This window comes from Equus caballus, chromosome 17 (genome assembly GCF_041296265.1).
Source record: "Equus caballus isolate H_3958 breed thoroughbred chromosome 17, TB-T2T, whole genome shotgun sequence".
NCBI classification, from domain to species: domain Eukaryota; kingdom Metazoa; phylum Chordata; class Mammalia; order Perissodactyla; family Equidae; genus Equus; species Equus caballus.
In genome coordinates, this window is record NC_091700.1 from 45,720,762 (window position 1) to 45,738,862 (window position 18,101).

Here is an 18,101-nt window from a genome sequence, read left to right on the forward strand (position 1 = left end):
TGTATTACCTACTCATTAAATGAATTGAGTTTTTTTAAATGCTGAGCCCCACGTCAAACCTACTGAAACAGAATGTGTAGCTTTTTGAAAGTCCCTCTGGGGATTCCACCACCTGTGGGGGGCTAAGGAACCACGATTGTAGCAGGAAGTACAGAACTATCTAGTGACTTCCTTAGACAACTGAGTGGGAAACTGCCAACATGGTTGGCTTGTAGTTGCTGCCCTCTTATTAGAACAAAATGTAAAGCACCAGAGTGGAAAGGAGTATTAAAAGTCAACAAATTCTCCCACTCAGTGCTCAGGGGCCTCAACCCATGGCCCTCTTGACCCAGGTGCCCTGAGCGCCCTGCAGTGCTCCAGGTGTGGCTGGCCCTCATTTTCCACGTGTTCTGCTTAATGCAATAATATTTGAATGCAGCCTAAACTTACATTTGGGTTTTTTTTGGGGGGGGGGGGGGCGGGGTGTGTAACAGTATTACATAGGTGACTCATACTGAGTTTTCTACCAGCTAAAACTCCGAAGTCTTTCTTCATGACTGCTGCCGCCCCCCAGGCCTGCCCCGCACATACACTGGTGCGGCTGGGTTTGAGCGTCATATATAGGAACTCACGTTGTGATATCTTTTTTCCACTTGGCACACCAGATGTTTCAGCATCTGATTTGTGTTATACATGTTTTCCTTCTTAATTCTTTTTTTGTTTTTTGAAATTCCATTTTAGATTTGCTAAAACAAAATGAAAGATGATGCCATTTTGCATCAATTTGGCAAATTTAAAAAAAAATCAGTATTTCAATTTCTGGAAGAAAGCATGCGGGATGAGGATGGTGCAGTGGCAACATTTTGAAATCTGGGTTCTAATTAAAGCCCCACCACTTACTAACTGTGAGAACTGCAGCATCTTAACTTCTCTAAGCCTCAGTATCTTCATCTGGAAAACAGATGCTAATACTTACCTTGGTGGCTGATTCAGTAAATGGAGGCCATCACAGGAGTGCCTTTACCATGAGAAGGTCTTAGAATGCTGGTCTCTACTGTGAATTAGGTGCGAACTACAGGATGCCTGTTTGCATTCTCTGATTTTTGTGTAGCCCTGAGAAAATATTTCAAGAATATGTTTAGCCCATGTGCATTACCTACTCCCTGGTTGCTGTCCTCAAACCCTATTTTCACTCAAAATCTCCTTGCCATCACACACTTAGTGGTTTGCTGGAAGCATGGGCTGTGGAGTATATCTTGGATGGGGAGCCATGAGCCCTGGTTCCAGTGCTGGCTCAGACTCCCAAGGCCACAGAGCCTTATCCAAAATAAGATGATTAAACTAGATGACCCCTAGTTTAATCTCTAGGTCCTTTCCATCTTCTATAAATGTCTACTCACTGAGCCTCTAAGGCTATGCTTCTCTATTAAAACTCTTTTGAGCTACTCTTAGACTTGCCCAGGGTTAACAAGTAGTTAGATGTCACTTTAAAATGGGCTAGCCTAACACCTTCCTGTACAGCATGAATCTCTTCTCTGAGTGCTCATATTCTTTTTGTTTCCAAAACAAAACTCTGAAAATGCAGAGTTGATCCCAGTCTTGAAAGCTGGTGCCTTTTTTCTTGGTCTGTTTCTGGAAGAAGCACTTGAAAGACGGATGAAAGGCCCATAGATGCTGTTGCACCTGGCCCTGGTCTGGAGCTGCCAGATCACAGCACCACAACATTTTCTTTTTTTTTTGGTGTTCAAATATAATTTATTCCTCATCTGTCCCCCTATACGACGTGAGCCCTGCAAGGGAGGGGATGAAGCTGTCCAGTGCACGGAGAAGCGTCTGCAAACACGATGACAAAACATGCCCCTCTTCTCATGTTAAGGCATTTGTGGCATCTGGATCGTCTGTTTGCTGTTCACTTCTCCCTCCTGCGGCCACCCCACCATGGGGGATGCCGGAAACTCCCTCAGCACTTTCAACAGGCACCCAGTCTGGGAGCAGGATGGAAAATATGTGCCCAAGGACATTATGGAGAAGGGACACCTACATAGTTGGATAATGCTAGACATCCGAGGCCACAAATACTGTTGTCCTCTCTCTTCTGAGAACCTGAGATCTAAGAAGGTCCAGGCTTAGAGTGCTACAGAAATAGGGATTTATGATACAAAAAGGGAAGAATTTCCTAACTACCACCATGGCTATCAGGCACTGACATGACTTACTTGTTAACGAGGTTGTATGGAGTGATTAATATGGCACAGATGGGAGTCTTGCTGAGTGTTTTTCATGTCCCTTCATAGAGGCAGGGGCTGCGTGAAAGCACGAGATGACAGGTGGGGTCTTGTAGCTTTGGGACTTGATGGCTTCTCTCGAGGCCTCGTGATATGGTTGCAGTATATCGTCTTCCTTCTCTTCCTGCTTGCGCCCTCATCCTATTTTCTCCCTTCACTTCATCCCGGTATTCTTGGACCCTGCCTCCCTCCCACTAAGATTCTGGTTCTAACTGAAGTAAAAAACTAGACCAACGTCACTTATCTCATTGTATCTATCACAGGCGGATTTTTCATAGTCCTTCTTGGAGAGAAAAGAGGACTGGGCTGAAATGTTTCAGAGTTGGGATACGTGGTAAGTTGATTGAATGATGGCCCCCAAGGCCTCCCTGTATGGTTTCCCTTTGCATGTGGCTTTGTAGTTCCTCCTACCAAGAGGTGCTATCTATCACCTGCTCCTCCACCAGCAGCCTTGTGACTTGCTTTGACAGTGAGAATGTGGCAGAAATGTTAGTGCGATAGTTACAGTTTAGGCTTCAAGAGACCTCAAGCACTTCAACTCTCTTTCGGAGCACTGCCTCCACCAGAACAATGCCAAGCTAGCTGCGGGAAGATGAGAGACCACGTGGAGTAGAGATGAATTATTCCAGCTGCGATCATCCTAGAGCAGCCAGCTGACCTGCCAGCCAACAGCAGATGACAAAGCCTGGACACAATGAAACAAGACCAGAACCGCCCAGCTAAGCTCAGCCTAAACTGCTGATTCACAAGATCTTAAGCTAAACAAATGGTTGCTCTTTTAAGGCATGAAATTTTGGGATGGTTTATAATGCAGCCTTATTTTGATAATAGGTAACTGTTTCAGGAGAAGACAAAGGAATGGTTCTGATAGTTAGACCTACAATAACTCCTACATCTGTATCACCAGCCAAGACTTCTCCCCTGATCTCCAGACCGCTATATCCCACCACCTACCCTTCATCTCCATGACCAAAGCCAAGCTCTTGATAAAACCCTCAGATTTACTCCTCCTACAGCCACAGACTTCTCTGTCTCAATAAATGAATAACAACTCCATCTTTCCAGTTGCTCGGGCTGAAAACCTGGTCTCACCTTTGAATTCTCTCACATTCCATGTCCAGTTTATTAGCAAATTCCATGAGCTCTCCCTTCAAAATATATCCAGAATCTTCCCACTTTTCACTATCTCCATGGTTACCACCCTGATCCAGGCCCCCAGCATCTCCTCACTGGATTATTGCAGCAGCCTGCTGACTGCTTTCATGCTTCCAAATTTATCAGTCTATTCTCAACATACTTATCAGGGTGACCCTTCTAGAACTATCGGATCATACCTCTTCTTTGCTCAAAATTCTCCATTGGCTTCCCACCTCTCCCACAGTAAAAATGCAAAGTCGTTACCATGTCCTGGAAAGCCCTTCATGATCTGGACCCTCCCATCTTGATGACCTCATCTCTCTCTCTCTCTTGCTTACTATGCTCTTCCTACACCAAATATTCCCAATGCAACTTGGGACATACTTATACTAAAAAATTATTCCTTGTTTATCTGAAATTCAAATTTAACTGGGTATCCTGTATTTTACATGGCAACCCTAAGCAGATATGCTTCCTCTTCACAGACTTTGCACTGGCTGTTTCCTCAGCCCAAATACTTTTCCCTGAGAGCCACATGGCTCATGCTGACCACCTTTAAGTCTCTGCTCAAAGGTCATCTCGTCAAAATCAGAGCGGCCTTCCCTGGCCACCCCACTTAAAACTACACCCCTACCCTGGTATGCTCAACTGCTTTCTTTATTTTTCACATGTCCCTTATTTCCGTCTAACACACAATGCATTTTCCTCGCTCATTTGTTTATCATCTGTCTCCACTTCCTCTCCCTGCAAGCTCCAAGAGGGCGTGGCTTGGTTCTGTTCTGGTTTGCTCACCGCTGTATCCTCAATCTTCATCCACTTAGCAGGATGGTGCGCAATACGTTTGTCACAGGATTGAAAGGATGCAGATACTACTGATGCTGTGCAGTGTGTGGCCTGCATCTGCTGCTTTTTAAAAAAATCAAAATATTTCATATCATAGCTTAACTTGTTAAATTTAATGATTACAGCAAAAAACATCAGTCCCTTTACCCTATTCCTCCCAGGCGATTTCTACTCTCTGAAGTCATCACTGGCTGCTTATTTACTGTTTTTTCTTCTTCTTCGTCTTTTTTTTGGAGGAAGATTAGCCCTGAGCTAACATCTGCTGCCAATCCTCTTTTTGCTGAGGAAGACTGGCCCTGAGCTAACATCTGTGCCCATCTTCCTCTACTTTATACGTGGGACGCCTACCACAGCATGGCTTGCCAAGCGGTGCCATGTCCACACCCGGGATCTGAACAGGCGAACCCCTGGCTGCAAAAGCAGAACGTGCGCACTTAACCACTGCGCCACTGGGCCGGCCCTTCTTTTTTTTTCTAACTGCTTAAGTCTAACTTGCATCAACTATTACTTCTTTATTTTTCATTTTCATGGTTTACATATTATCTTTTGACTTTCTCCCTGGAAGATGAAGATTTAGCTTTCATGCTGCCTGTAACTCTCAGCTCTTCTCTCCCCTGAGCCCCCCACTTCTCCTTCCCCATCCTCCCTATAGTTATCTCACAATTTGGTTAATTTAACAATCATGATATTACTATTTATTTTTCCAAATTGAGCCATATGTACAATTTTTAATTTTTAATTAGTGTTTAATAGTTGCCGGAGCTAATAACTCTCATATTCCCCAATGTTCAGTTTCCTATGTACTCATCACTAACCCGTCCCCTGAGCTCTCTGCAAGCAGTGTAGGTTTCCTCCCAGCACCTGAAGCGCTCCAGGAACCTGCCAGACCCCCTGCTTATTTTCTTGGAGAGCTCCCCGGGAGCCCTCTGCCATTCTGCTCCAGGCTGGACTGGTGTCCACCCTGCTGCCCTGTCATGTGGAGACTCCTCTGCCCCTTGGCCTGGGATTCACTCCCCACCTAATCCCACATTTCCTCTTTCCTCCTTGGTGAGGCAGCTCTCTATGGCTTATGGAGCGGTTATATTTTTCTTGTTCGAGACTTGGCTTGAATAATATATCCTTATTCTCTCATACTTGATTGACAATTTGGCTAAGGATCAACTTCTAGGTTAGGAATAATTATCTGTCAGATTTTCACGTTGACCCAAAACTGACTGTCTTCCAGCTTCGAGTGTTGCTGCTGAGGAGATGGCTATTCTAAGTGCCATTTTTTTGTATGAGACTTGCTTTTTTGTCCTTTCTGGGAGTTTTTAGCATCTTCTCTTTGTTCATGATGATCTGAAATTTCATAATGTTGTTCCTTGATACGTGTCTTTTTAAATTTTCTGTGAGACACTTGATCCGTTATTTCAACTTGGAAACACGTTTTTCATTTCTTGGAAATTTTCTTGAAAAAAAAAGTTTCTTTTTTTGGTATTTTCCTTCCATCTTCTCAGTTCTTACTTTCTGGATTAGTCAGATATGGGGTCTCTTGGGCATGCTTCTCAAGGGTGATTTTCAGTGTAATCTGGACGTCAGTGCCATCGAGGGGGCCAGTTTATGTACAAGGTGTCAGGAGGCTCAGGCATGACTATAGCAGGGCTCCATTCCTCTCTGCTTCGATTGCATGACTTGCATGTGAAGAGACCACCTTGTTAGCATGTGGCTGTGTGCTGAAGGTCTGCAGGTAACACTGGGGAGAGTTGTAAAAAAAGTACACACAGAAGCTACTGGGGTTAGGGAAAATCAGAAGTACTTCCTCATATTTGTACCATGTTTTATAGATTGAAATGCATTTTTACATACTTTATTTCACAGAACGTGGGTCAAAATCTCCAAAGTTTCCTTGGCAGCCCCCTCGGAGTAGTGAGCGTGGACCTAGGCGAAATGGGAGACCTGAGTCGTAACTTACCCGTCCTTGAGAAGACGACCTGCCCCCTAGGCTAGACGACTGTGGGGTTTTTCGGTTTGTGTTTAGTGATTGCCGTTCTGCCTGGAGAAATGTCTGCACTGCTACTTCTCGGTGTGTTGCACTGGCACAGTGGGCTGGGTACACTGTGCACGGCAGCGAGGCCCAGGGGAGAGTGTGTGTCCTTATGTAATGACACGGTGCTTTGCTAGGCACCCAGCCCAACTCCTGTCACCCGCCCCGCGTGGGAGTTATTACACAGCGACATTTCCCTGCAGTCTCTCGTAACATTAGCCTTTCCTTCTCTTTCTTAGATTTCTTTAAAACATTTCCCTTATGTATAAATAACTTCTTTAAAAAGTCTGAGAGTAGCTCTAACCTTCCAGGTTCTAGCAGGAGGTTAGTGCTAAGAAAAAGCTTCCATTTTTGCCCCATTATTTTGTTCTTCATTTATTTAATAGCGGCCTAGACTTTAATCTGAATATAGTCCAAGGTTCTGAGAGCACTGCAGGAATCTGAAACCAATCGTACTGTCAGTAAATTGCCACTTTAAATCCCACTTACCCTGTCTGCTCACACTCCTTACACAGTTTCCGCTCCTTGGGCAACCAAAAGTTTAACAGGCAAGTTTTAATGAGCTCTCTCTTTTTCCCAATAATCTAACCTAAACTATCGGAGAAAAATCTTGCCTTACATTGTTGTGACTCCAGCCCAGTGCTGCCCGAACTATCTGTGGTAAAGGGCTGATTTTCTTTAGATGTCCAATTTGTTGTGGACTGGTAGCAAATGTAAAATGCAATAAATATGAGTTACCAGAAAAGTGAATTAGAAAATGTAAAGGAAAAACACTCCTGTGTGTCTCCTCTACTCTCAATCTCTATTCACTTCTGACATTTCTAGTCACCAAATGTGTGTTTAAGTTTTTCCACTCACCAAGCAATTCTGCGACACCAGCTGGGTGTCCTACAATTTAACTCAATTCTGACACTGTCTACCCAGAGATAGTGTCAGATCCCACTGATTAAGAGCTCAGTCCTACAGGACTGCCCCCCCTTCAGATGCCAATCATAAGTCCAGGTTACCCGTGCTTCTAGAAAATGGAGGGTCCCACGCCCCCTCCTTGGGTTGGATTAATTTGCTAGAGCGGCCCACAGACTTCAGGAAAACATTTTACTTACTGGATTACCAGTTTGTTATAAAAGATTATAACTTAGGGACAGCCAGATGGAAGAGATGCACAGGGCAAGTATGTGGGAAGGGATCCAGAGCCCCCGTGTCCTCTCCAGGTGTGCCACCCCACCCTTCCACCATGCAGATACGTTCCCAACCCGGAAGCTCTTGGAATTCCTTTTCAGTTTTTATGGTATGATTGATCAAATCACTAGCCACTGGTGGTTGAACTCAATCTCTAGCCCCTCTCCACTCCCCGGAGGTCAGGGAAGGAGGGGCTGAAAGTGCCAACCATCTCATCACGTGGTTGGTTTCCCTGGCAGCCAGCCCCCATCCAGTGGGACTTTCCCAAAGTCACTTCGTTAATATAAACTCCGAGGTGGCTGAAAGGGACTTGTTATGAACACCAAAAACACACATTTCACCTTTATCTTCTGGAGCTATTTCAGGAACTGGGAACAAAAGATGCCCTATAGCTCTTATCACTTAGGAAATTACAAAGGTTTAAGGAGCTGTGTACTGGGAACCCTGGATAAAGACCAAAATACATATTTATTATAAATCACAATACCACAGAAAAAAAACAAAACATACACGATCTAGTTCTAAAATTTTATTAGATTTTTGGATTATATTTTTATATGCAACAAAATAATCCTGTCAAATTGCCTTGAAAAGTTTCTAAACGCTGTTAAATTAATTAAACAAGGAGGCCAGCAGACTGAGTTGGCTCTAATACCTTAGTAGCCTACTTAGCAAACCCAAACCTAAGCCTGTAAATGCCTCAAGGTCAAGGAATCAAAACCCAAGGACAACCAATCACAAACAGCCAGCTAGGCTTTCCCAAAGAGGCAATCGCTTAACTGCAGCCAATCAAATCATCTCCTTGCTTTGCTTCCACCTTTGCTCCTTTGCTCCATAAAAGTCCCATGTCGTGTGTGTGTGTGTGTGCGCGCGCACACGCGTGTGTGTCCCGTCGCCCCCTCATCCCCTCCCCCCTATTGGTGGAACACTCCTAACCACTTACGGTTTGGCAGTGCTCAAATCAAATCATTTTTTCTCAAATAACCTCTAAAATTCCTTAATACGCCTCAGTTTATCTTTCAGTAACACTCAGTTTCTGCCCCAGACTGAGGACCTGTGACATGTTGGGTAACTGTGCTGCAGTCAATACTGGCCTGAACTTTACCTAGTTTTGAATTCTAAACATTGCAATCCAAACATTTCACTCCCTTTTTTAAAAGCTTGCCAAACTCTTTGGCCTGTCTTTCAAAAACTTCCACAGTGTGTCCCAAGCATATTTTTTAAAAAACACATTTTACTGAGGTGTAATTTATAAACAATCAATTGCACCTATTTAAAGTTCACAATTCCATGAGTTTTGATGGACGTGTATGCCCACGAAATCACCACCACGATCACGACACAAAGCATTTCCATCGCCCCAAGAGATCCCTTGTGCCCCTTTGTAGTCCATTTGGCCCCAGTTCTAGGCACCCTCTGCTTCTGTCACTATAGATTAGTCTTGCCTTTTCCCTTCATTCATTCTAATGATTCTGAGATTCGTCCATGTTGTTGGATGTATTGGTAATTTTCTTCTTTATATTGCTGTGTGGTATTCCCATTGAATCCTTCTGATGTTTCCAGCTTTTGGTTATGGTGAATAAAGCTGCTATGAACATGTGTGCATTCGTCTTGAGTGCACATATGTTTCATTTCTCTTGGGTAAATACCTAGGAGTAGAATGGCTGGGCTATAAGGTAAGTGAACATTTAACTCCAAACCAATTTTTCCAACTCTATTTCCCACTATTCCTCTTACCCACCTTTGAGTCAAACTGAACTATTTACTTTTTCTCAGACATGACCCAAGATCTGCTGCTTCTATGCCTGTCTTCACGTTAATCCTCTGGCTTGGAACATCCCTTTCCAGATCACCCCATCTACCTTAGCTCGGTTCAAGTACCATCCCCACAAAGGCCTCTTTCTTCCTCTCAGTCAGAAGAGACTGTTCCCCCTTGGAAAGTCCACAGAGCTTTAGTTGTACCATTCTATTCATCTTAGAGCTCTTGTTCCTCTATTAGATCCTGAGTATCCTTGATGGCAGAGTCCAGTTTGGAGCCCTCCTCCCCAAAGGGCCTAGTTCAGTTCTTTGCACAGGGTAGGCACTCAGCAAATGTTTGTTGAATTAAGGAATATAATTTGTGAAGCAAGGAGAGAGTCAGCATACAGGGTGTTTGAGAAAAGGGAATGGGGAGAGAAGAAAGCTAAAAATGGTTACAATAGCTCTCCTGGACCAATCTTTTTCAAAAAAAAGACTAAGAACCTGTCTACCTCACATGGTGTGAGGTGTTATTTAAAGGGTGCCAAGATATCCTGGTTCTCTGTATCCAAAAATAGCCCTCCCCTAGTTGACCTGCTGGCATATCTGAATTTCCATCACTGAATATCCATTCCTATATACAAATTGAGTATCAACAATTGGTAATATCACCAAAAAAGAGACAATAAGCATTAAGTGCTTCCTGATGGAAGAACACAACACCACCTATGAAATGGTCTTGTCAAAAAGATCAAACCTGAATCTACTTGACATGCAACTACCAGATGACAGCAACTGCAGAGACAAAGGATGTATGAAACGACATTATAGTGATGCCATCACCAAAGTCCTGACTCGAGGGGATTCTGAAGGACAAATAACCTGGGTTTTTTTTCTTTTTTAAAAAACAAATTGAAATAAGAAAGAAAGAGGGAAACTATCAATTAAGAGACTAAAAAGATGGATGAATTGGAAAGAGGGATTAATTGCAAATTATGGACCTTATTTGGATCCTGACTGAAACAAATTGTAAAAAAAAATTATGACATCAATGGTATTATGGTTATTTTTTTTAGAGTCAATCTTTTAGAGAATATTATATCTGAGATTTATTTCAAAACAATATAGAAAAGGAGAAGTGGATGGTGTTACAGTGGCAATGAGTTCATAACTATTGAAGCTGGATGACGGGCACATGAAGGTTCATTGTATTATTGAGATTTTCCATAACCAAAAATTAACGAATAAAAAAGACTACCTTTGAGTCAAATTTTTGGAGCTTTAAAAGGCCTTTTTAAAAAATGTAAGCCCTCCCAATAGGCTGACACATTAACAAATTATAAGTCATGAACACCTTAGCTCTTGATGGTGTCCAATAGCTTAAATGAAATGCCTACCTTCCTCAGCCCAGCCTTTCACCACCGCAGCCCCCTACCCTCTCCAGCGTCTCCCTCACCAAACCCCCATCCAGCCCCCAACATATCCTCCACTTTCCCGCATCCATCCATCCCCTTGCTGCTCATGCCATTTCACTTCCTGGAATGCTCCCTATTCCATCCTCTACTTGGTCAAACCCACTGATCTTTAAAGATCCAAATAAATGTTGCTTTCTCCATGAGTGCTCCCTCATCCCCCTCAGTCAGAATAAATCACAGCACCCCTGATGCACACCTAAGAGCTTTGATTAAACTGCCGATTCCATATACTCAGCACCTTGTGTTAAATTATAGTGAATTCTGGGTTCTTCTCCAATTCAAATCAAGACAGACTTTTTTGGTAGATTAACGCTTTTGGTTAATTTATTTTATCCATTCTAACCTTAGTCAGGGCTAGACAACCTTCACTTAGAGGCACAGTTAAGGTTTGTCCTTTGGCCAGAATTAAGCAGGCCTCGCTCAGGTTTGATGGTGTGCAGGGCTGCAAACTCAGATGGCTACACATGCTGCCAGGCATGGTCTGCTGGAGGCAGGCTGAGGAGAGGCTCTGGCAAAATGGAGAGCACATGCCCTGGTCGAAAGGTCGGTTGACCACCCACCTCCAGTGAACTGTGGTCCTGAGGGGACGAGGGTCCGCCGTCGTTAGGTCATCTGATTTTTCAGGAAAAGCCAGGAATCTTCTCTCGCACAGCTCCCTTTCAAGGTCCAAATGTTTTTGTAAAATTTAGAAAAACTGGATATTATATCTACTCTAAGACTGCTCTCTCTTTCTACTATGATTTCCTCTTGATCACTCTCCCTCTAGGACTGGGTGGCAATGAAGTGGCTACAGACATTTTTGGAATCCTACCAAAGGGAGGTTGAGTTGGGGGTACGTTTAGTTTGTGTTTAGCGGGATCGATTTACATGGTTTGTAGTTATTTGCATGTATAATTCAGTTACTGCCAGCCATCTGGCATAGGAATGACTTCCAGAAATTCTTCTACCACCCACTGTGGCAATTCACCTAGAATTGTGACATGTGACTTAAATAAAAGGTCAGAGGTCATATCATGATACAAACTTCCAGTGCCCAACATTGGAAGTATGTAGATGGTGGAAGAGAAACAAGGTATAAAATGCATCAAGTCAGAAGCTGGCCTATGGAAAAGTCATCCATTCCTCAGATGAGGAACTCTCTATAAAATTCTGTTACTAAGTCATTTTGTATAACTAGTGAGATGAGAATGCAGCATTGCCAGATCTTTTGATTTTTCAAGAGAAACTGGATGGCTCATATGTTTTTGTAAATATCTGCAGAATGAAAAGGTGGCCGAACAGTTAAGTTAATGTGCTCCGCTTCAGCGGCCCAGGGTTTGCAGGTTCGGATCCTGGGCGCAGATCTAGCACTGCTCATCAGGCCATGCTGAGGCTGTGTCCCACATAGAAGAACTAGAATGACCTACAACTGGGATATACAATTATGTACTGGGGCTTTGCTTTGGAGAGGCAAAAAAAAAAAAGAAGGAAAATTGGCAACAGACGTTAGCTCAGGGCCAATCATCCTAAAAATACACATATACATATACAGGGAAAAATATTCAAATGTGACAAGCAATTAATAAAAATATTATTTTTCTAAATATCTGTCAGCTTTTTAAAATTACAAGTTTTTAAATTTATTTTTCATTTGAAATCATGGGTTTTCAACTTTTTTTTCTCTTTGCTGTGGACCTCTGTGGCAGTCTGGTGAAGCCAATGAACCTCTTCTCAGAATAATGTTTCTACATGTATAAAATAAAGTACATGTGATTACAAAAGACACCACTGAAATACAGTTATCATGATATTAAAGAAACAAATTTATCATAGAGCAATATATTTACTTCTTAGTGCATTAAATAAGATCTAGTGCAGGCCTGGTAACCACAGAAACGGTAATGACGAGCATGAAGGATATTCTGAGTTATCTGCACAACCGTGCAGTCATGTGTGACTCTATCAGTGACAAAGTCACAGGTACTGCTCTTACAACTGTGGTGTGCTGCTTACATTCATAATCGAAGAAAATGCTACATTTCAGCTAAAGATTAATGAAAATAAAGCTGTACTTTTTTTCTACCCAAGGGCACAGCTCCTGAATTTTACCCATAGGAGGTGGGAGGGAGTGTTCATGGACCCCAGGTTAAGAACACCTTTAAATGTTCACTTTCATACCTCATTTTGGATTGATAATTTTGCTTATTTCCTTAAATAAGGCCTCCCCAGTTATATCAGCTTTAGGGCCTATAAAACCTGATCTATCTTCAAAATATATCTAGATGATGACCACTTCTCATCATGTTCACAGCCAACACCCGGGGCCAAGCCACCTTCATCGTCATCCTTCACCTGGACTCTCCATGGGCTAATGGCTTTGACCTGTGCCCTGTCTTTTCTCCACTCTCCTCTACTTGCACCTTAGTGAGAGGAGAACCCCAAGGCCTGATTCTGTCCTGGGAGGCCCCGTGTGATCCAGCCCCTCCCTGTGATTTCATCTCCAGCACCTTCCTCTCACTCACTCAGCTCCAGTCGTCCCTTAAACATCCCCCACGCTCCTGGCTTTCTGCTTGCTCTTCCCTGGATTTCCATGTGGCTCACACTCTCATTTCTTAAGGTCTCTGCTTTCTTATCGGCAAGACCTCTCCCAAACAGCCATGTAACACAGACCCTCATCACTCTCTCCTTTATCCTCCTGGATATACTGTCACTTCCTGATACGTTACACTCGCTACTGTTTATTCCCCTCCCTGCACCCATTAGAATGTAAGTTCCATGAAAGCAGGAATATGGGCTTTGTTTTAGTTTTAGTGTCTACAAATTCTCTAGTGGCTGCTTAATAAATATTTCCTGAATAAAGCACAAAACAAAAACTCAGAACAGAAAAGAATACGGGCTTAAAATCTAACAAGTGTTGACATTAAGCAAAGTTTTCTTTGTCTGAAAAGAGGAAATGCCAGGAAAAGGCCTAAAATCCACATTTCTGAAGAGCAGATGTTCTTAAGCTCCCCCATCCCCAACTTTCTAAACAAAGTAAAAGACCCCAAGGAGCATTTGCTTTGCCCACTGCCGCCTGCCCCTAGGAGAGACACATTTCAAGACATTTATCTGGAAAAATAACATTGCTATGGTGATACTTAAAGTGATGATGAAGTGGTGATGTTTACCTGTCTGCTTTTTGGTGTAGTGTCAAATCTTCTGGGAAACATTCAATGAACACACACACACACATAGACTTTTTGGAGTGACTTGTGGTTTGCACTCCCCCACTCTGTGCAGATCACCGTAGAGAAAATGCAAAGATCACTGTTCAGAACCACACCCACAGCGCTAGCAGAGCAGAGGACGACAGAATTCTGTCTGCCCAAGACGGCTGGGCGCCCCTCGGAAGTGCCTTAGCCAGAGAGCCACGCTCTGCGCCCCATGGCCTTTGTCTCCATCCCAGGCTGTAGCAGAGACCCAAAGAGCATTTCTTGGGAGATGAGATGAGATGACTCAGTCCCTCGCCCTGAAAGGGCAATTCAAGGCCGAGGCCGGCCGCTGGGACAGCGAGGACTCGGGGGCGCAGCCCACTGCTGGGGTCCCTGGGAATCGCAGCTTGCTCCGCGCCGCTGCTTTTAAGCAGGAGGCAAACTGCTGCGCGGGAGACGCCTCCATCTTTCTAGACTCTCCTATACTGCCTTTTCCTAGCAGAATGTATCCAAACTTGTCCAAGTTAAAGGAAAAAAAAAAAAGCACCTCATCAGCATTATCCATCTCCTTCTCCTCCTCAATCCTATTTTCCGGGGACTACGACAAGTGGCATTTCCCAATTACAAAGTGTGGGTCACCACAGTTGCAGCTACCGTACAAGCCAAACGTCTGCTCGCTTCAGATTGCGAGAATAAAAGTGAATTCGTAATAGACGATCTGGTTCGCAGGCCTAACGGTTTAATCGTCCTGCCTCCTGCCTCTCCCCGGGCGTCCACTGACGGGAGATGGCGCCTGGAGGGGGCGCCTGCTGCGCGGCTGTGGTTCCAAGATGTATTGAAACTTCACTATGTCCATATTGGGAGGGGCACAGGGGAAGAAAAAGAAAAAAGGTCAGGAGAAAACAACCATAAAGAGCATCTTTTTGGTATAGTCGTTTCTTTCAGAACCAGGGGAACTAAGCAGACATTTTTATAGCCTGGCGGAGAAGAGTGCAGACTTGGCTCGTTGCTTAGCAACATAAAGTGCTAATAAAAACCATTAAGGTGAAAACTTACAATGAGAGACAGGTGGTACAAAGTAAATGGCTGTTGCTGCATCTCACTATTGAAATGCTTGATGGCTAAGTGCAGAGAGGTAGTCTTGTTTCCAAATATGTCTCTGCAGACAGATACCAAACACTTCCTTGGGAATGAAAGGAAATGGAGCTGCTGGTATATTAAGCTCAGTCTAATTCTGCCATTAATTTATGATGTGGGCATTCTAAGATGGCCAAAGTGGTTAGCATGAGTTTACTATGAATTTGTCCTGTCTGAAGATATTAAGTACTCACTGTGCAAAGCTCATGTGTATCATCACCGAATTGTCTTTATTTATATAAAGCCCTTCATAAAAACATCTGCTATCACTGTTTTGTATTTTGTACCCATTTTGCCCTCTCTATTCCTGTCCTTTCCTACCCCAAAGGCAAAGGCAGGGAAGGTGTGTGGTGGGGGTACAGCGTGGGAGGGCAAGCAAACTGGTAATTCACACCTGGAACCTCCCCTAGGGGCTTCTGAAACCAGCAAATATGAAAATATACGAGGAGCGGAGTCAATCGTTAGTATTTTAGCTCTCAAGCAAAATTTAACAAACTTTGCAACCACTTCTCCAAGACTTTCCAGGAGAATAGCCTGGGTGATGAGACTGTGATTTTATTAAAATGTGTAAACCCAATAATCATTACCCATTAGTTGCACCAGTAAGGTATGGATAAAAGTGGGAAGGAATGAAAAATACCTGCAACTGGTTTTTAAAAGGTATGTAGGTAAACTTTTCCCTTTTGGAAATCACACTCCCAGCTGCTACCTCTACAATATATGTATAGAAAAGGGACTTCATTAAATTAACTCATATATGGCTAAGGTACTTAAAAGAAAGGGCCTAGTGATGTTTGGGTGGCCACCAGACATTCGCTAGAAGGCCACCAGAGGGAGCCCAAGTTTGTTTCCTACAAAACTCCAAGGTAAGTTGCCGTTCAAAAGACTGTGATGCTCAGCCCATGATGGTTTCAACTCTTGGAGGGCTCTGTGCTGGAAAGTGGCATGGAGACGCAGGACTGATGACCGCAGGACTGATGACCGCAGGACCACCGGTATGAACTGGAAGACGGCTGGGCTAGTGCTCACAGCCTGACTAGGCAATTCTGACCTTTTCAGTTGTGGTTCACTGCTGCTTAGTAGGAAGGTCTTTTCCCCTCCCTCTCAACTTGTCCACCTCCAAAGGTTCTTACAGTGACGGTGAAATGACAATCCCTGGAAAGGTGTAATTACAGCCTAATGAACAGACAGGTATGCACAGGGGTTTTACATCCACAGAGGAGAACAATGAGTGCAATCAGCCCTACATAATCCAAAGAGCTTTGTCATATGTTCCAAAAGTTCTGAATAAATACTAGGATTCCTTTTTATTTTCAAATACATACTTGAATCTTTCACCTTGTTTACTGTGACTCACTGTATTGCTGTTTTACAAATAACCCACAAATTTCATGTTTTAAAATAACAATAAACATTTATTATCTTGCAGTTTCTGTAGGTCAGGAATTCAGGCAGCGCTCAGCTAGGTGGCTTTAGCTTGGGGCCTCTGTCATGAGGTTGCTGTCAAAATGCCAGCTGGGTCTTCCACCATCTGAAGGTCTGACCGGGCTGGAGGAGCTGCTTCAGAGATGCTCACTCACATGGCTGTTGGTAGGAGGTCTCAATTCTCTGCCCCGGGACCCCATCACAGGGCTGTCTGAATGTCCCCATGACATGGCAGCTGGTTTTACCCCAAGTGAGAGATCCAACAGAAAGCAAGGTAGAAGCCACAACATATTTTATCTAGCTTTGGAAGCCACACACCATCCTTCCTTCAACATCCTAATGGTTACACAGGTCAGCCCTATCCAATGTGTTAGGGGACTGACTACCCAAGGGCGTGAATACCAGGAGGCAGGGACCACAGGAGACCTTCTCAGAGGCCGGCTACCACTCACCTTGTTTTCAAGAATGCATATTTAAACCTCCTTTGAAATGTACATTTTACCATATTTAATGTTATCCTTCCTATTTTAAAAATATGTACTTGAGCCACTTTTAAAATGTATACCAGAAATTTATTTTCCTATGAGTACAAAGCCCTCCCTTTTCTGCAGATGAGAAAACAATTTCTGAAGAGGTGTATGTTGTGGGAGGGGGTGTTCTATCTTTGATAACATGCATGTATGTCACAACTGTGAAGAATGATGTGTTAGGGTGAAGAAGTCCACTTTCTGGTTGGGAATGTTCTCATTTCTTTCTGCATGCAGACTTTCTAGCAAATGCCAAGTTACATTAAACAATAAAAATCAATAAAAGTCATTCAGGGAGTTACTGGATCACTTTGCCTCATAATTAACAATCCCGACTTTTCTTGCACAACCTGACACTAGCCATCCCTGAAAGGTAGCTGAAATGATTCTTATATTGTCTTTTCACAAGTGTAGGCTCTAAGGCAGAGAGGTTTCAAGCGACCTCAGAATTGGAGAATGGCTGAGAACTCAGTTCTAACTCACAGTGACCTTGGACAATATCAGAACATCAAGAGGAGAAAGGCTCTGACAACTCCGCAGAGCCTCCACTCTGTCAACAGCAGAGGCAGCGCCCAGGCATCAAACAGCCATGTTATTGATCTCAACACAACACAAACGCTGCCACAACGCCAACAGAGTGGCCCTTGGCTTCAGAAACATACCCGAGCGCAATGCCCTTTGCAATGACCTTCAGTGGGAAAGGGCCTGAAAGGTCTAATGCCAAGCCAAGAGCTTTTCTTTGTGTCAAGAAAGTCAAGCTCAACAAATATCCAGGGAACCTGGTTGTTTCTTTTGAGGATGAAGAATATGGCTGCATGGAGAGGCTAAAAGCAAAGTGACCCTCTTAGCACTAAGACTCTACAATTCCATATAGGAGCAGTAACAAAGATCCTTCTGGGAGGGATGGGGGGAGGGACGGGCTAAGCCAAGTTCCACCAAAACCATCCACCTCTGAACCCTGTTTAGAGGATTATGCAGGAAGGTTTATCACAGTGGTTAGGAGTACATGGTTTGGGAGTTAGGAAAACCTGACTATAAGTTCTTTCACTTCTCATTAGCTGTTATCCTGGATGCTTTACTTAACCTCTCTAAGGTTCGACTTACTCCTCTGGAATATGGAGATGATAATATTTACCTTCCTGGGTATTTGTGAGGTGATCTATGTATCTATCTATTTAAAACAT

General features: G+C 43.6%; 1 long non-coding RNA gene across 1 annotated transcript; it reads right to left on the reverse strand.

Annotated features, from left to right (window-relative positions):
• Nucleotides 1-7,962: 7,962 nt before the first annotated feature.
• Nucleotides 7,963-16,077, reverse strand: LOC138918405 (uncharacterized). Its single transcript, XR_011427774.1, has 2 exons — nucleotides 11,219-16,077; nucleotides 7,963-9,095 (listed from the first exon to the last, which is right to left on the reverse strand). It is a non-coding gene; the product is annotated as an uncharacterized lncRNA (long non-coding RNA).
• Nucleotides 16,078-18,101: the final 2,024 nt, after the last annotated feature.